The sequence below is a fragment of the Ruditapes philippinarum genome, unplaced genomic scaffold (assembly GCF_026571515.1).
Source record: "Ruditapes philippinarum isolate M1 unplaced genomic scaffold, ASM2657151v2 ctg6523_1_1_1_1, whole genome shotgun sequence".
In the NCBI taxonomy this organism is placed as follows: domain Eukaryota; kingdom Metazoa; phylum Mollusca; class Bivalvia; order Venerida; family Veneridae; genus Ruditapes; species Ruditapes philippinarum.
Window position 1 is genome coordinate 9,555 of NW_026861997.1, and position 21,091 is coordinate 30,645.

The 21,091-nt window shown below is 32.0% G+C and overlaps 1 pseudogene; it reads left to right on the forward strand.

Moving 5' to 3' along the window:
- The first annotated feature begins 1,230 nt into the window (after positions 1 to 1,230).
- On the forward strand, positions 1,231 to 20,587 carry LOC132717574 (uncharacterized; annotated as a pseudogene).
- Positions 20,588 to 21,091: the final 504 nt, after the last annotated feature.

Here is a 21,091-nt window from a genome sequence, read left to right on the forward strand (position 1 = left end):
ATCTCATTGTGTAGAAGTGCAGTGCTAAAGAACCATAACTCTGTATTACCTTATTTTGGAGTTATTGCCCTTTGTTCATTTTTATACTTGAACTTTGTTAGGGACATAACTCTAAAACTATACGAGATATCAACATGGAACTTTGTAGGTAGATAGATCTCATTGGATAAAAGTGCAGTGCTAAAGACCCAAAACACAGCCTTGCCTAATTTTTGAGTTATTGCCCTTTGTTCATTTTTACACTTTGAACTTTACCCGGGACATAACTCTGAAACTATAAGAGATATCAACACAAAACTTTATAGGTAGATAGATCTCATTGAATAGAAAGTGCAGTGCAAAGAACCATAACTCTGTTTTGCCTAATTTTGGAGTTTTTGCCCTTTGTTCATTTTTTCATACTTTTCTGTGTCCAAAACCTACTCTGGGAGCATCACTAGATTTAACCAGTTCTTGTTGAGCAAGGTATTCACTTCTAACTTGAAATATTTGTTGACTTTCAAGGGCAGTTAAGTCTGATGGATAAGCACATTTGGAGAGTACTGCCCAATTTCTATGTTTTATTATACTATGCAACTCTGAGAGTGTGCAGCCAGCAGACAGGCCTTGTCCACAAATGTATTCATCATTGCCATTACATGTACCTGTCCATTATCATTGATGCTGATTATTGCAAATAAAAAAAAGTATAAAAATAGGTGATTATTTTTAAATCTACTTATCTATTATAAAACCTTGTGAATGTCAGTGCATGCAAATTTATACGAAATTTAAATAGTATTTGAAGATTATTTATATTACATTTAAAAGTTTCAGGTATAAATATTTTATTGTGATCTTGGTAACAGTATAGAGAATACTTGAGAAGCCTGAGTTTATTGTAACTCATAGCTTGGTATTCACAACTGTTCTGTCAATCAGTTGTATACTAGTATTGATATAATTGAACTTTCAATCACAACATATAGCCAGTTCGTTTATTTTTACCAGAGACAAATTTTTACTTTATAACATTTTAATGTCTCTGACTTTACATAGCTTGTTTTATAAAGAAACAATTTTTATCACTTTTAATATGGTTGATAAGGTAGTTAGGAAGAATTCTTTAGCCACACCGAGATTCTTATGCACTGTAAAAACAGATTGTGTGACATTTTATTTATAAATTATTAAGATATTTAGTGGTGTTCGTCGTCTGAGAAGATCAAATTGTTCGATTAACTAAATATTAATTTATACAGAATCAAGCAAGCTCAAGTATAAACAAACCCAAAATAAATAGTCAAGCATGAAAAAAGTTTCTTAACATTACATCAGTTGTATTCTGATTCATTTATGGAGACATGATATGGTATTGAAACATCAAATGTAAGACATCGTTCTAGTAAAAAACTGAGAGCTGTTAATTATCCGTTTTGTAATGGGGAAAGATTTAGTCTTGGAGAAATATGTAGAAAAGGTGAGTAAAAGTTGAGTTTATCTGTTTATTAGGCTACTTTATATCATTTGTCACAGATTAAAGAGACATTATGCTCATTTTGTCAATGTCAAGTTGCGTCAAAACAGGTACGTATATTAATATACGTACCTGGTCAAAATGACTATATATTTCAAAAGATTGGCTGTTATAATGGATATTAAAAACGTTTGATTAAAATATAAATCTGCCTAAAGTACTGCCCAGGCCATAATGAATCTTGTAAAAAAGGGATAATCTAGCATCTAGGCCTATATGTTTTGAGTTCCACTTTTTTGAAGATTAAGGGAGTGAAGCATGTCCATGACGCTACTGTACAGGTCTGACCATAATCTAGCTTGATCCAGAATGACAGACTATTCTCTAGCTCCCTTACCAAGTCCTCTCCCTGATGGTTCTCTCCCAAACCGTTTCCTCCCCTGACGGTTCTCTCCCAAATTTGAAATATGCAGACGGTTCTCTCCCAATTTTTATTTGTTAGTTATCATTTTAGTTTTGACTTAATCCAGGGTTTTTCAAATAGAATGGTTTGGAGACGGACCAATTTTACAAAAAAAGCTGTCTCGGGTTGAGTCACGTGATTGGGTTATCTACCGACCGTGATAAGATTATTAAAAGAATTTATCAGATATTAAGTAAAGTGCATTTTATGTTTATTTGATTCTGAAATGTGTTTGTGAATTTAACACCTTTTTCAGATATTTTAATCCTATTAACACCTTCATTGTGAGAGGTTAATATTATTGGACAGTGATTGATATACATACACCTGTAATTATGTGAAGGTCTAGTGATATTCAAGGTGGTAACAAGTATGTTATAGAAAATAAATAAGCAACAACTGGTGTGCAATCAAATTTCACATTTACTTTTATACAAAATTGATTAAAGAACATGTAGTCATTAACATGAAACAATATATATTACCAAATAACTAATAAAAATATTTGTTTATCAACACCTTTTAACAGTTATTTTAATCATTAGATTACACCTTGATTCTTGAATAATGAATTAATAAACACCTTAATTATCTCTGACAGCAAACTTATTGCACATGTGTATTGAACTCCTTTCTTCATTATACAGAAGTATGAAATTTAGCAATTAAAATTTATAAATCTTTTTTTTTCTTATGATTTTTTTCTTATTTTAATAAAAAAAAAAAAAAAAAAAAACTCACCCAATAATAAATATCGAATGATTATCCTAATCAAGTAAATTAAACACATTAAAAAGTAATTGTTAGATCTAATAAAAAAATCAGATTAATATACATAATTATATGCTAAAAATATTTTTTTTATCTAATTTATATCAATTTATCATAAACATACCCATGCATGTATTAAACATCTAAATACTTCAATAAAATATTTTTTTCTCGAATTTACATCAATTAATATTATAATTTATCTAAATTAATAATAAACTTATCCATTTATTAAACATCTAAATACTTCAATAATAATGTATTAATACAAAATAAGTATGGGGAGGAACTGCTTATTTGCAAATATGCAGACGGTTCTCTCCCAAAATAGGGAGAAAACCGTCAGGGAGGAAACGTCGGGAGAGGAACTGGTAAGGGAGAGAATAGTCTGACTACCCTTGATCCATTAGGCGGCTCTTCTTTGGACATTTGATCCAGTTGTATTTTGGTGTGAGAAGACAATACTTTGGAACATGATATTTAAGCTGGGTAGGCAACAAACTTAATGGATAATGGGATTTAACCTTTATGTTTCTGTGAAGGAATCTTAAGGTTTGGTTTGCCTTTTTAGCTCGACTATTCGATAAGAATAAGTAGAGCTATTGCAGTCACCCGAGCGTCGGCGTCGGCGTAACCACTTATGTTAAAGTTTTTGTAATAGTTCAAATATTTTCAAAGTCCATTGACATATGGCTTTGAAACTTTGCACACTTGTTCACCATCATGACCCCAACCTGTAGACAGGAGGAGGTAACTCTATCAAGCATTTTGACAGAATTATGCCCCTTTTTAGCTCGACTATTCGATAAGAATAAGTAGAGCTATTGCAGTCACCCGAGCGTCGGCGTCGGCGTCGGCGTAACCACTTATGTTAAAGTTTTTGTAATAGTTCAAATATTTTCAAAGTCCATTGACATATGGCTTTGAAACTTTGCACACTTGTTCACCATCATGACCCCAACCTGTAGACAGGAGGAGGTAACTCTATCAAGCATTTTGACAGAATTATGCCCCTTTTTCGACTTAGAATTTATGTTAAAGTTTTTGTAATAATTCAAATATTTTCAAAGTCCATTGACATATGGCTTTGAAACTTTGCACACTTGTTCACCATCATGACCCCAACCTGTAGACAGGAGGAGGTAACTCTATCAAGCATTTTGACAGAATTATGCCCCTTTTTTCGACTTAGAATTTACGTTAAAGTTTTTGTAATAGTTCAAATATTTTCAAAGTCCATTGACATATGGCTTTGAAACTTTGCACACTTGTTCACCATCATGACCCCAACCTGTAGACAGGAGGAGGTAACTCTATCAAGTATTTTGACAGAATTATGCCCCTTTTTCGACTTAGAATTTACGTTAAAGTTTTTGTAATAGTTCAAATATTTTCAAAGTCCATTGACATATGGCTTTGAAACTTTGCACACTTGTTCACCATCATGACCCCAACCTGTAGACAGGAGGAGGTAACTCTATCAAGCATTTTGACAGAATTTATGCCCCTTTTTCGACTTAGAATTTACGTTAAAGTTTTTGTAATAGTTCAAATATTTTCAAAGTCCATAGACATATGGCTTTGAAACTTTGCACACTTGTTCAACATCATGACCCCAACCTGTAGACAGGAGGAGGTAACTCTATCAAGCATTTTGACAGAATTATGCCCCTTTTTCGACTTAGAATTTACGTTAAAGTTTTTGTAATAGTTCAAATATTTTCAAAGTCCATTAGACATATGGCTTTGAAACTTTGCACACTTGTTCAACATCATGACCCCAACCTGTAGACAGCAGGAGGTAACTCTATTAAGCATTTTGACAGAATTATGCCCCTTTTTTCGACTTAGAATTTACGTTAAAGTTTTTGTAATAGTTCAAATATTTTCAAAGTCCATTGACATATGGCTTTGAAACTTTGCACGCTTGTTCAACATCATGACCCCAACCTGTAAACAGGAGGAGGTAACTCTATCAAGCATTTTGACAGAATTATGCCCCTTTTTCGACTTAGAATTTACGTTAAAGTTTTTGTAATAGTTCAAATATTTTCAAAGTCCATTGACATATGGCTTTGAAACTTTGCACACTTGTTCACCATCATGACCCCAACCTGTAAACAGGAGGAGGTAACTGTATCAGGCATTTTTTTTACTATCAAGCACTAAGAATAGTCGAGCATGCTGTCCTACCGACAGCTCTTGTTCGACTTAGAATTTACGTTAAAGTTTTTGTAATAGTTCAAATATTTTCAAAGTCCATTGACATATGGCTTTGAAACTTTGCACACTTGTTCACCATCATGACCCCAACCTGTAGACAGGAGGAGGTAACTCTATCAAAGCATTTTGACAGAATTATGCCCCTTTTTCGACTTAGAATTTACGTTAAAGTTTTTGTAATAGTTCAAATATTTACAAAGTCCATTGACATATGCTTTTGAAACTTTGCACACTTGTTCACCATCATTGCCCCAACCTGTAAACAGGAGGAGGTAACTGTATCAAGCATTTTTTTTACAATCAAGCACTTAGAATAGTCGAGCGTTGCTGTCCTACCGACAGCTCTTGTTGGATGTCCTGTTTATGTGGCCAACTCAAGTAAGGTTTTCTGATATATCCACATCTGTGCATTTAGCTGAGGTAACCGATTCTAATTGGACTTCATGAAGGTACATGTAGTATTATGTTGGAATAGGATGTTTGCTTTTTGTGACATGGATTACTTGACACTTGGAGGGGGTGGCCTTGGAGGGGTTTAATTCCATATCCCACTTCAAATAGCACTTTTCTAACAGATTTAGATCATTTTGGAGGGTGACTGATTGGTTTGCAGATGTCAGAGCAATGTATATTGCAGTATTGTCTACAAACAAGTGGACTGGGAATTTATGTTTAGTGGGAGGTCATTTCTATAATTGAGAAACAAGAGGGGTCCTAGAATTGAGCCTTGGGTGATGCCTAAGGATGCTGGGATCAGTTTTGAGCGGTTACACAACTTACCGAAATCGGCCAGATTACCGGAATCAACCGTAATCGGCGGTGAATTACCGGAATCAACCCGGTGAGTGGTGTAACCCAGTTTTGAGCTGCTGCCATTTAATAATGATTAAGCATTAACTGACTGCAGACTATTGCCTAAAAAATCTTTTTAACTATCTTAAAGCTTAAGCTTTGATTCCATAGTTATGTATTTTCAGCAGTAGTTTCTTGTGACTGACCTTGTCAAAGCCTGACTGAAATGCAAAAGAATCAGATGTACCTTAATTGCTTTTTCTCATAGTCATGACCATGTTATATATCAACATAAGTTGTGTAACATGACATATTTTCTCTGAAACCATGTTGGAGGTGGTAAAGATGGTAAACATCCTTAATATGGTTGTTAAAATGTTTGATAATGGAAGAGGAAACTATGTGTTCCATAACCTTACACAAAACACATGTTAAGGAAATTGGCCTATTATTGGCAGAGATTAACCTATCACCTTTCTTGATGATTGAGGCTAAAAAGGCAGATTTCCAGTGGTGTAGCCCAGGCCTACAAGTTTATAAAAATATTGACATTTTCAAAAGTCCCAAAAATACAATAAAAACAGGCGGGGGTGGGGTTGGTAGTGGGTTCAAGTCGTATGGTCAAATCAAGTGTGTTTTTGGTTTATGCATGATAACCAACCCCAGTAAAGTTTGCATCTAATCAAATTCATCGTTTAAAATTATTGTTTTGATAATTTCCTTGAAAATTCTTTGGAATGCGCATTTTGCTCTTTTGAATCTGAACTTGTTTTTGGCTTCAGAGGGGGCTAAGCCCCAAGTCCCCCTTTAATGGGCCTACAAGTTGAAAAAGCTGACTGGGCCCCTGATTTCGATTGTGATGGCAGTAACCCTTCATCAGTGGACTTTTGGGAAATAAACTCTGGGATTGGAGATAGTTTTTAGGTTTTTGGGAAGTGTGTTAAGAATTACTGGTTTTATGTTATCCAGACCACAGGCATTATGAGTGTTTAGGTTTATTGAGAAGTTTCTCAATCCCATTTGCTCCTATTCAAATTTTCGGCATAGAAGGGACAAGTTGACCATGCTTAAAGTTCATTTTACACAAGGATGTAGGGATAGGAAAAATTGACTGAAATTGCTTACTTAAAACAGTAGCCTTTGTTGAGACATCATCATGGTGAAATTTATTTTCTTACCTCAGTGGGTTGGGGGGGGGGGGGGGGGCAGATGTTTCTTATTTTGAATGTTTATTTTGAATGTTTAATTAAGAAGTACAGAGTTTTTAGTGGCAGGTTTGTATCATGAATTTTGAAAAAAATCTTCACCTTGTTAATTCCTTCTATAAGATTATAAATAATCAATTATAGATTTATTCCCTGCCATTTGTTACAGGTGTTTATAGAGGAGAGAGACAGAGATGATAAGTTCCTGACATCAGAGGATATTGAGAAGATTTTAGATAAAAGTAATGGCGCAGAGGGTGATTTTCGCAGAGGCATTGTGGGATATCCTAGTCATCCACTGTATAAGCAGATTGCAGTCATGTTACAGAGTTGGATGGAAACAGAGTGGGTTAACTTCTCTTTCAACTTTGCCAATTTTCATTAGAAATTTAAAATGTGCTCTTTGATTTTTGCACCATGTTATTTCCTTTTGGCCATATAGTATTTCACTGTTAATTTATCTTGCAAAGTTTACTAAGTTAACTATGGTGGCATAGGATATATTTTTACAAAAATTCTGTACAATTTTACAAATTTGTACATGTTGAACAAAGAATTAGTGAATACCGGTATTTAAGCTACTCTCCCACACAAAACAGGTCTAAAAACATAAACATATTTGTTTACAGTTATTAAATAAGCATATAAGTAAAATTTGCAGTTTTCACGAGATAACTGTGACCTAATGGTTATTATGTCTCAATTGACACAGATATTAACAATTTATTTGTTTATAATTTAAGTCAATTTTTAACAAAATAAAATGTGGCAACTGTTTAGAATTAAAGCATCATAAACATAAACAGCTTTTGATTATTATATCTTAATATATAATTGCTATTTTCAGTATAATTAACTAACTAATATTTATATGATTTATAGGTATCATAATTATTTTTTGTAGGCACTGTCCAATATTAGATCTGCCAAAATATGATCTTCTTGATGAGCAGAAATATGTGGAGTCAAGGTATGTGAACATTTTATAAATTTATATGTCTTCTTGAATTGAAATGATTGCACTAAATATAATAATGCCCCCATTGGAAGAAGTAGGGGCATATTGCTTTGCACATGTCTGTTGGTTTGTCTGTACATCAGGTAGTCAATACATGGACCAAATTGTTTTCTTTCATTAACTTAAGAAAGCCTGGGCCTAGGAACTTTGAACTTGGTATTGAGATTATTCATGACCAGTAGATGAATAACCCATAAGCCGGCAATCCAAAGCCCCTTTGCCCTCAAATGGCATTGGTCTTAGCAAGTAGATGATCCCTATTCATTTAGGGTCAAAGGTCACATTCACTCTATGTAAAAACGGTTTCCGATCAATAACTCAACAACCCATGGGCCTCTGGCGCTCAAACTTACAGGCCAGTAGATGACCTCTAGATTTTGGGAGCAGGGGATCAAAGGTCAAGGTCACATTGACCTTGTTTTGTATCATATTGTACTAGAAATGACTATGGTTGTGAGGATTGTTAATTGTCCTCCTTGGCATAATGAGGGAGCAAATTTCCTAGAACCACTTTCAAGAGATGTCGTAAACACATTTTTATCAAATTGATGATTTAACCCCTAACCTTTTATGGTTGGTAATTGAACATGCAACCTTTAAAATTAAAGCATTTTCTCTATACAATGTAATTATAAAATCCAAGCCAAAAAAGTTAAAAAAAGGGTTTTTAAAAAGCCCAAATGACTTTCAAAAACATTTTTGTTTAAATTTTTTAAATTTGAAAACCCCGAAAAAGAGACATTTTTTTAAAAAAGCAAATTTGGGTTCATTTTTCCCGAGCAGCCCGTGACTTTTTTTTTTAATTTTCCCCAATGTTTTCAGGGGAAAGAAGACCTTTTACTCTTTGTGGGTGGATGAAGAAATAGTGTTTCGAGTGAGGGAAGTGCTTGTTGTAAGTGACATTATATTTAATACTCATGTTGGTGTCTCATATTAAGTATATTGGTACTGCTGGGACTTACTCTGTTACAAACAAAAGTGCATTTGTTGTTGAATTATAAGTACAGTGATAATAACTATTTTGAAAATCCACTAGTGTATCAGAAAGTTGTTTAAGGTATTAAAATCACTTGTTAGTGTTTTGCCACCAATTATAATTTCAATCATATTTAGTTCAGGCAGAGTAAGGGTTAAGATTAACAATTAAGATATCAGTAATTGTGGTCTGATTCTTTATATGTTATCAGAGATTTAGAAAATATGTCCCATGCTGTTTTTTGTTTCACTTTTTCTGTACAAGATACACAACATATAAGTCTAAAGATGGACAACATTACTGTGTATTTACTACTTATCTGATGGTAACCTTCTTGTATCCTCTGGACAGACTACAGGAATTTATTTTTGTCTCCATATAATTATGCTTTTAAGAATGTAAATTGCTACTTAATGATATTGTTTAAATGTGTTATTATGTTAGTATCTACACATTCTAGATGGTATATACTATACATTTAATTAGATTCCAGTATTTGTCCTTTAATTAACAGTTTAAATCTTAGAATATGTTTCAGTGCTCATTCAGTAACATTAGATAGCTATTTTAAATTCATTTTTGGTATTAAGGTTGACATGTACATTATACAGAAGAAATACAGCACAAGAAACATGATTTAGTAATTTAATTAGATATAACAAACAATATCAACAACAGACAAATTAGTAATAGAATGATAAAGGTTTACAGGTCCTTGTTCTATATAGGATAATAATATATTATTACACTGTTTTACAGCTCCTTGGAAAGAGAGGTATCCTAGATTTGTTGGGTATCAGAAAAACGGTAGGAACAAAAGATTTAATACCACCAGCAAGGAGTAAACTTATTGCAAGTTTCTCAGAGCTTCATTCGTAAGTACTTGCAGAAAATATTTGATATTTCTTTAGTTGTGATCTTCAAAGAAATTCAATGTATTAGGAAATGCATAAGAAAGGCAGGGTTTTATGAGAGAAAATCTTTTGCTGACACTTTTGAAATTTTTTCATAAGGATTCTGATTCTCAAAAATGGTAATCAGATAGAAAAAAATCTTTAAAAAATACTTAAAACAGTAGTGCTAGAAAATCATTATATATTAAACGCTCATCATGCAACACTTCCTTACACTTTGATAAAAGGAAAGTAATGACTTATCAACTAAGTAAACATTTTTGATTTACCTCCCCTGATATTTTCTTCTGTATCATTTGTGATAAATACATGTATTAGATTGACATTCATGTGATAATAAACATAAATTTGATTATTTCAGACCTAAAGCAGAGTTATGTGTTGGTGCCCGAGCTCTTGCTAAACATTTCCATAGAGATCATTCTGATTCTTGGTGGGGAAACTGTACTGGAAGTTAGTATATAACTCTTCTACCTAGATATTAAAACTTCATGAGCTACCGGAATGGACACAGTTGCCCTCTAATGCATACATATTAATATCACACACTTTGCATTTTTCTACCAGTTAAAGTCGTAGGAAAGGTCACCTTTAGGTTATATATTACACCCTAAAATCAATCACTGGAAAATGTTTGTCTCTTAAAAGTCCATTCTCATTTCTTTTGGATTTCTCTTGTAGTTCAACACATGCAGCTTATATTTCCAACAGTTGTTATAATTCCATAAGGAAATTGTCATTTTATCCCAGTAGCATTGTCTTGTGCTCCTTTAGTTTCTGGTGAGTCTTGATTCTTATGACTTCTTTCTTTCTCTACATCATTATGTGTTTTAAGATAATGTTCATTCTGAACTGTATAGTTAGTAAAGTACCTGTTGACCTGTAGAGTGTCTATAGCCAGTTTGTTGATAGCATATTGTGTAGATGGTTTGTATGAGATAGGACTATCTATGTACATTGTTGTGAACACTATAACTTCCAGACTTACAGCTAGTATACTTAGTGTAAATATTAACAGTGAAGGAATTATCACTGACTTATGTTGTTTCCTTGTTGATATGTCCAGCATTGTAGAGAATTTGCTAACCCTATGTTGAATTCTTCATCTGTTCTTATTGACCTTTGGCCTGATATAAAAAAAAAAAATGAAATATATTATATAGTTGTTGTGTACAATGATGTAACATTGTAACAGATCTCATAAAAATAAAATATGATATGTAAATTCTCATATAAACTATTTTATCTATAATTAATTCAACTGTGATTTGAGAGATCTTTGATTTTATTTTGAAGCCTGGTTGGTGAAAGCGGAGGGAGGCTGGGATAGAGTGTTTCTTTTCTAATGCTTAACATATTTAGTTAGCCTAGGATAGGGAACAACTAGTTTAAGACAACTCAAAGGGATTTTAGATTGTTAAGCATTTTAAAATTTGAATACAGATTATGCCTGGTACATATATGTTTTATACTGCTTTTAATAGTTTTAGGTTTTACAATAGTAGAAGAGTATATGCCATTAATGATACAGTGTAGAAGTGCTTAATTGCACAGTGTATATAATATTGAAAACTTATGTCTGAATTCAATTGAGCAATTCTTACAATTTACGATAAATTTAAAGTTAAAAAAATACAGAAAAAAGCACTATCCACAAAATGTTTTACATTTGAAGACTTATTTGTGTACATGAATATACAAAGGTTATGAATTTTGAATACTTACTTGCTAATATTTTGAGTATGATATCCTGAAGGGTATCTTTAGTTTTAATAATCAGTTAACTGTAATTTACCTTTAAATTTATCCTCGGGGTTTAATTAATATGACATGAGTAATGTATAATCAAATATTAGCTGTCAATAACATTGGTCAGTTTAATCTTCCTCCTCTTGACAGTCCAGTGTAGTGGACATTATGCTGTCTTTATTATATAGGTAGTGAGAAAAATGGTGTCATATATTGGTCTGGTAGTGAAAATATTAATGTTGAATTTTATTAATATTGTATTGGGTATAATTTTATCATCTATTGGGCTGTTTTTGAATATGATATTTATTGTCTTCAATTGGACAGATAGTGGGAATAATATTATCATATACTGTGCTGTTACTGGACATGATTTTGCCTGCTATTGGACTGGTAGTGGGCAAAATGTTGTTTTCTATTATGCTGGTAGTTGACTTAATGTTGTTTACTAGTTGGACTGGTAGATTGGAAGTTGTGCTACAAATATTGATTTTGTTGTAAACTGGTATATACAGAAGATATTGTTTTTCACCCGACTGTCTTTTTATATGTCTGTAACATAACATAACATAACATAATCTTTATTTCTCTCAATACATGTATACATGCAAATATGAGGAATTTACAATAAATGATATAATCATACGAGGCTCATAAAAGGTGACAAACAAAATATGCAAATCAATAATTACAAAATTAGAACTAATAACACAAGTATTTTCAGTGAATAGTTAAGTTCTTATTTTTTTGAATAATACATTTAACAAATTTACACAATTTGAGAAATTCAGATTTGTTTTTAGTACACATAAGATTTTCTAGTTTAAAAATGTTTGGTCGTTGATAATATACTTTTTTCAAAAATTGTTTTCTTTCTTCGTTGAATTGACAACATTCAAGTAAATAATGAAATTCGTCGCCAATTTTATTTTGACAATTAGAACAAAATCTTTGGTTAATCGGAGTACTGGACCAATTTCCCGTTTCTATAGGAAATCGATGATTTCTTGTTCGAAATTTAATAAAAAAGTACAGTAATGAACTATCTAAATTTGCCAAGTACGATTCAAATCCAAAAGTTGTCTTAATTATTCTATAAAACAAACTGTTACCCGAATTTTCAATTTTAGAATACCACTCATTTAAAAAAAGATCTTTTAACTTTTGTTTAACAGAAAGTTTGAGCCACTCAGAGTTTGTAAATGTGTTGTCGAACCACACTTGTGATAGACCACATTTGATTAAAATAGTTTTGACATTAAAAAAACATGGAAATTTCTTTTTAAGCAAATTTTCACTTAAACCAGCTGTTGAGTGTAGTAAGTTATTATAGACAAGAATTGACAATTTATTATTAACGTTAACACCGTTTTTATTACATAATTTTGACCAGAATGATATTATCCTTTCTTCGATGTCATTAGCTAGAGGCATACAACCGGTTTCTCCATAAACAAAATAATTTGCTGTTGACTTTTTTAATTTAAGAATAATTTTTAAAAACCTTAGTTGAACTCGCTCAATAATGTCGAGATTACCATATCCCCAAATTTCTACACCGTACAGTAAAATCGGCTTAATTGTTTTATTAAATAATTCAATTTGTAAATCTATTGGAAGATTGAGACGATTAGAATTTTTTACTAAACTATACATGGCTCTTGTAGCTTGGCTTGCAATATGTTTTTTACATTTTAGAAAAGAACCTGTTTTACTAAAATAAATTCCAAGATATTTGTATTCATTTACTACCTCGATAGGTTCGTTTTTAAAAGTAAAATTATACATTTGTTGTCTACCTTTAGAAAAAACTACGATTTTTGTCTTTGACGTTTTAACGTTAAGTTTCCAATTATCACAGTACTGTTCATATATATTTAATGCTTTTTGTAAATCATCTGCTGTTTCTGATATTATTACCGTATCGTCAGCATAGAGTAATATAAATAATTTTAAAAGACAGAAAAGCTCATTTGTATTACTTCCATTTACCAATGTTACTCCATGTACGTTACTATCATTTAAAAAATACGATTCTAGATCGTTTAAAAATAATGAAAATAGCAATGGCGATAAATTTTCTCCTTGACGTACACCTATATTACAAGGAAAAAAATTAGAAAAACAAGAATTTACCTTAACACATGACTTAATGTTACTGTACAAATTTTTAATGACCTGAAAACATTTTCCATTAATATTTGAGTTTATCAGTTTTTCCCATAAACCATTTCTCCAAACTGTGTCAAATGCTTGTTTAAGATCAATAAAGGAGCAAAAAAGCTTTTTTCCATTGTTATTAAGATAATGAATAATATGTTGCAAAACAAATAAATGATCTGAAGTAGAAAATCCTTTCCTAAAACCTGCCTGTACATTGTTAATTATTTCATTAGATTCAACATAATCAGTTATTCTTTTATTTAAAATACATGTAAAAACTTTACCTAAACAACTTAACAAAGTTATAGGCCTATAATTTCCAGGGTCAGATTTGTCCCCTTTGTTTTTATATATTGGGTTGATTATACCAATAGTCCATAATTCAGGAATTATACCGGTATTTAATATTAGGTTAAAAAGTTTAACATATATTGTTTTCATTAATGGAAATGTATGAGTGTATTAAATTTGTCTGTGCTTCTGATGGACATAAAAAATCTGAAAACAAGTCCAGTATAGTATTAAATATTGGACAGAGTCATTGTTTTCTTATGTTAAAGTTTGATAGGTGTCTTCTTACATAATATTTTAAACACCAGTGTAGAGATAATTAGGTAAATAATCACCCATCATCTCATTTGCAAGTAATACTATTACCTTATTTATATACACAATTAATGTCCATTTATATATTTTTTTTAATTTTGCCAAGGTGTGACTTATTTATTTTTGCATTTTTCAGTTTTCAAAAAAAGAAAGAAAAAGAATATATGCAGACTCTAAAGCAAAATTTTTTGTTTGTTTATTTCAGCTGAGAAGCAAAAGAATGAACATGCCTTGAAGATTGTTAACAAAATTTTAGATGAGGCAACATGGATAAATATACACTGGTTACCTGTAAGTTCAACTTGTTCATATAGTATATTATTGGGGAGGCTATGCCGACCCAATGTTAATAACTGTTCGTCAAATCTTACTGCCGCGGTAATCAGGTCAAAAAATAGTACCTTGATCTTTTCTAAGCTGACTCATCACTCATCACAGACATTTACAATATGAAAATATTTTCATTCTTTAATTTCATATCTGCAATTTGTAAAGATAATAATTCTCTGAAAAATTCTTGATTTTTGTTTAAATCACTACTCCGTGACGTCATACTGCCGCGGTAATCAGGTCAAAAAATAGTACCTTGATCTTTTCTAAGCTGACTCATCACTCATCACAGACATTTACAATATGAAAATATTTTCATTCTTTAATTTCATATCTGCAATTTGTAAAGATAATAATTCTCTGAAAAATTCTTGATTTTTGTTTAAATCACTACTCCGTGACGTCATACTGCCGCGGTAATCAGGTTTAGGCATACGTACGTCTGTAATAAATAGTTCTGGTATGAAAACCCTTCAAAATAATAACTTTATCAATATTTTTTTAACAAAAAGCATAAATGAAAATTTATAAGTAAATGCTTTAATTCAGTGGCAAATATTCTTAATTATTTTTGATAACAATTTTCCAATTACTACGCAGCGACCAACTGTTTATGACGGGTCATTAACTAGAACGTTGCAACTACGTATTCTCAATATCATGCATGTTCTTTTGTTGTTATAAACTATTAATAGTCCTTAATATTTTTTAAAGACAAATAATTGTAAACTGTCGCTTACATCAGAGACATGGATCATGCTTGCGTGATAACTAAGGAAAACTAACTTATTTGTACACCCCAGGAGGCTGTACGCGGAAAACGCTCATAAACCGCTAAATCATATAGCTGTTTAGTAAATATTTTGCATACATTTAACTAAAAATTCACTGATGGTGATGAACATATAGTTTAAAAACATTATATTCTTTAACCATTATCGCCGAAAAAAACTATTTAACTACAAAACCCCTAAGGACCTCCGACAATATTCCAGCACAATATTACATTTTACATTAGCAAAATAAAAAAAGCAATACTTATATTTTCATCTTACATAATTCATTAATCAAACTTTTAACATAAAAGTATCTTTGGTAATTGACAGATCCCTACTCTGATCTTTTATTTGTATAGGAATAAATTTAAACATGTGCTCTTTTGTTTAGGAATATTTTGTAGTGAAAGTCTTACATATTCACTAATCTCATAATTAGAATTAGACAGGTCAGGAATTTATACAAACAGTTGTTTAGTTAACTATGCTCATTTTAATCCCAATAGAAACATTCAAATATTTGTGGTAAAAAACATGACCAAAGTACCTAGTAGTCGTTTACCCGGTGGTGATCCCATTAAACTGATTATAGATTCGAATTGATTAGAAAACACAAATAGAAACATGTGTTTCCGTACAACAAAATCGGAAGTAAAGTGAACAGTTAATTGACAGAAATATGTGGTCAAATATGTTTTAACAAGGAAATAATTATTTCAGAGAAAGACGCAAAGATCAGTATGACCCCGTATTGTGTAATTAGAAAGTTTATTCAGTTCTAGGGCATACATCATAATTTGATAGTCCATTTGTAATAAAATTCAAATTTTCAATACAGATTATGAGATACATAAAAATATTAAAGAATAAGAAGCTTTAATTAAAAAACAAAAACAAAAAAAAAAAACCAAAAAAAAAAACCGCATACATATACAAATTACTTACAGTCGAGCATCGGGAAGTCATTAACATATCTTACGAAACTTTAATTTGAAACCGATATTTGCTCGCGCTGAAGTGATAAATGTTTATTTTAAAAATTAAAAAAAAATACTTTTATGGTTGTGTTCTAAAAATAATGGGCGGCATAAGAGGAATTTCTTATTCATTTTGATACTTAATTTGTGTTGGTTTTTGATCCAATTATCCTATTATTCATTTTACAACACTTGAAAAATTACTACAGAAAATGTGTTGTTGTTTTGTTTTCAACAAAAGTGTGTGTGTTTTAAGTTTATTTATACTCGGCGCCGGAATAACCATATGTCCGAGATTATAGCATCTGGGACGTCTTTTTCAAGCAGATTCTTCCTGGAAGCCCATTCTTCGTTCTTTGGTGGTAAAGGAGACGACAATACCGTCAAGGCATCAACTTTCTGACTGACGACAACAAAAACGGCATCTATTAGCGCCAAACCTCCAGAGTAAGTCACGACAGGTCAACCAATCACCTCTGGTACTTATGATGACTTGACTATGACCTTCCGTGTGCCTTCTCCGCGACGTGCACGCCTCTGGAGGGATTTGGAGAAGTTTCAACAAAAACTTCCAAAACACGCCATTTATAACACCATTCATAGCACTGACGGCTTCGATGTTCTCATCTATTTGCGGGAAATGGTCGACAGGGAAAACCCTACGTAATAACCGCACACCCTGTTAACAACAGATTTTCCGCAGTATATATTTCAAGCTAGTGAGGTTTAAAAATACACGTAGAATCTATCGATTAACTACCATAAGTTGGTTGAGTGTTGAGTGTTGGCGGTAAAAAAAGAAGATATAACTTCCTGATCAATTTTCACTTAGGTTGATTCAGTTTTGAATAAGCTTTGCAGAGATGTATTTTTTCAAGAAATATTTAGCTTTAATATTATCCGACGCCGTCAGTAATGAAATGGGATTAATTTTTCTGAAACGTGATTTTATTCGAGATTTGCTTCTGAAGAAGACAACCTTCTGTCCGTAGAGCATGAATGTTAATACTCATCACAAGACAGTATCTTATTGATCTCAATTATGGTACATCTAAACGTGTATAAATTTTCATGTTTCAATAAAAATGTTGCATCACTTGCAGTTGTTATTATCATTCAATAATATTAAAATGACATAAAATATTTATGATGAACAGTCCTAGAATATTTTGATAAGGAACCGTCAGTTGTAAAATGTTATTGTTATCTGATAATGAACAGTCGTCATACTTGCTGGTATGTCATTTATTATTGACAGTTTAGGTTTTTCAAAATTTGCATGATTAACAGTCCGAATGTAGACCTTAATTAAATGTTCTGGAATATTAACAAAATGAATAGTCAACCTCATCAACCATATATATGAATGGTTGAACACAACAGTAAGGATAAATAGCGCAATGTGCATATCTTTTTATTTTGGTAGCATATTTTAAGCAAAAAGAAAAGAAACTATAAGTCTGAAACATTCTCTCATAGCCTCCCCTTCAGTACATTCAGTGCTTTGATTTTATATAATACAAACAAAATGAGATTCTATTTCATGCCTCTGAAGGAAAGCTTTTAGATTTTGAATTGTCTGTCTCTCTGTCTAAGGGGTGGTTAAGGGAGGCTTAGTTACCTTCCTTTAGTTGTCTTGTTTAGTTGATTCTATTGAAAGTGATGTAGATATTACATGAACAGTTTTCTCATATATGATACTTTGCCCTCAATTAAATATACATGATGTATCTGGCAATATAAACAAATGTATGAGCATAAAACAAAGGTCCTCTTTCTGTGACAATGATTGAAGAATTGTGACCATATCTAATAATGGATCTTAGGTGAGCAATCTATAGCCATCAGGCTCTCGTGTTTGACCTGAGGTTAACCTTTTCTGAGAGTTCATTTTTCAAAAACTATCTTAGGTGTTTACTTCAAACTTGAAATGATTAATAACAATGAAATTGGAATGTATTTTAGAAAAGCAGGTAGTCTTGATATTCAGTTTTGCCCCTTTTTAAAATGGAAAATCTTGATGTTTTATTTAAGGTACATTTCTTCAAAAATACCTTAGATTTTTACTTTAAACTTTGAATTCTTAATTACTTTCAGAATGCTTTTCTTATTTTCTTATAGGCAGATAACCCTTAAGTTGCTTTAGTGTTTTTGACTTTGAATATTATGTTTTTCTCAAAATCTGTCAAAGATATTAACTTCAAATTTGAAATTCTTGTTCACTATAGAGAGCATGTACTATAAATCTGCCAAGTACTTTTGCCAAATTATGCCTCATGTCTCCTTAACTTTAATTATGCTATACAATATGAAAGAAATAGGAGTGTGCTGTACAAAGATAGGTCTTGTTATGGACTTGTATTCATACACCACTTAATCACCTCGACTGTTGCCCTGTCCATTGCATTCCTACCCACATGAGCTTAATAATTGTACAAGTTAATGCTATCATACATTTCAGTAAAACATATTGGTATTTCTTACTGTACATGATTCATTTCTATGAATATAGCTGTTACATGATAGGAATAGATATTTTTGTGTTATACATGTATATTTTGTTTTTTTTAGCAAGATATATTTGTGATAGAGGCTAGAGCAGCTGAGGGTTATGGTGCAAGGTGGACAGCAGATGGAACACAGTTTCGAGGGTTTCTAGAACCACAGATGGTAGATGGTCATGAAGTTGGCTGGAGACATTAACATATTCTAGAAAATAAAGAAACAATACTCATACTATTCCACATTATTCTGTGGTATACTTTCCCTGGTGGAAGGTTGTATTTAAGCACAGTGTAAAGACTGAACACAAGGTTTTATTACAATATATGTTTACATACCACTTTTAATATATTTGGTCCAGCCAGAATCATCATAAAATCATATTATTGCAAGTTATAGATTTTATAGAAATTGAGGTCATATGAGCTCTTTGATAGCAAGACTGTAAATGTTTGATAGAGGATATTACTGTATTATGTGACTATGATTGCTCACTCATTATAAAAGACCTCTTTAACACAAATTATTTTATAACAAAATAGTCGAGAAACATTTAGTAGAAAAACATTTTTATAGGATATGAACTGCTAATGGTAATAACACTTGTTTACAATTTATAATTTACGAATAATTTATGTGTGACTAATTTATGAAATGATATATAAATGCCCTATACAAATGTACATGATATTCACTGTTTTTATAAGCATTGGTGTACATAATTTTTATGCCACAGCATCTGTGGTGCGTTGGCATATAGCCATTCACCTGTGTATGTGCGTTATATAGATAATAAAGTGAACTTAAAAAATCTCCTGTGAAAAACCACTAGTCCAAATTCAACAAAACTTGGCAGGATTGTTTCCAGGGTGAAGGGCTTCCAATATTTTTCAAAGAATTTGATTCCCTGCAGAAATCTAGTTGCCATGGCAAACAATAGATATTCTTCTAAATATCCACAAGGCCTAGAGCATAGAAATTTTGCATAAGGCATTGTTAAGGAGACCTTTACCAATATTGTTCAAGTTATAGCCCTTGGGTCAAAATTGGCCCCTCCCTGGAGGTCATAGGTTTTCCTTCTATGGTTATAGTAAAAAACCTTAAAAAATCTTCTCCTTTGAATTGACAAAGGCTAGAGTTAGGTATTTAGCATGAAACATTGTGTTGTGGACTTCTTCCAAGATTGTTCAAATTACAGCCCTAGGGTCAAAATTGGCCAGCCCGAGGTTCATGGGTTTTCCTTATATGTATATACATTGTATAGTAAAAACTTTAAAATCTTCTCTTCTGAATTGACAAAGACTAAAGCTTAGATATTTTGCATGAAACATTGTGTTGTGGACCTCTACCAAGATTGATAAAAAAAGCCTTTGGGTCAAATTTGTCTCGCCTGGGGTGGGGGGTCAAAGGTTTTCCTTATATGTATATTGTAAAAAAATCTTCTTGTCTGAAGGTACAAGGCTTAGAGCTCAGATTTTTGGTATATACATGTCATATCATCAATATGTCCTCTACCAAAGAAACACAAAAAAATATCTTCTTTTTCATCACTACCATTTAGTGTTGTATTAATGTCGTGCATTAAAGCATTTTTCACAAATACAATCATGTTATATGTTAGTGTATGTCACTTTGAGTGCAATAAAGTTATATTTTCAGTGTTAAACTGCTTTGTTCTGATATACTAATTACCTGATGAATTAATTACTGTATAGTGCCCCCACAGTAGAAGGGTATTTAGATTTGCCCTTGTCCATCCATGTGTGCGTCTATGCGTTCCAATCTTGTGGCACATGTAGCTGTAAAAATGCTTGTGCTATTACAAGAATGTTGATCGGCATGTGAAGTTGAGCTGTTTGGTTTCATGTGGTGATAAATTCAGTATTGTCAGAGTTATTGCTCTTGACTTAGTAAAAAAAATTCAATTTTCTATATCACACGTAGCTCAAAAAGTATTTAACATAGTCATTAAACTTAACAGGGATGTTGGTCGTCATGTGGTATTTAGATTTGTCCTTTTCCATCAGTGTGTGTGTCTGTGCGTTCCCATCTTATGCCACATGTAACTCTAAAATGCTTGTGCTAGAGTCATTTAAAACATTACAGGAATGTTGATCGGCATGTGAAGTTGCGCTGTTGGGTTTCATGTGGTGATGAATTAAGTTTTGTC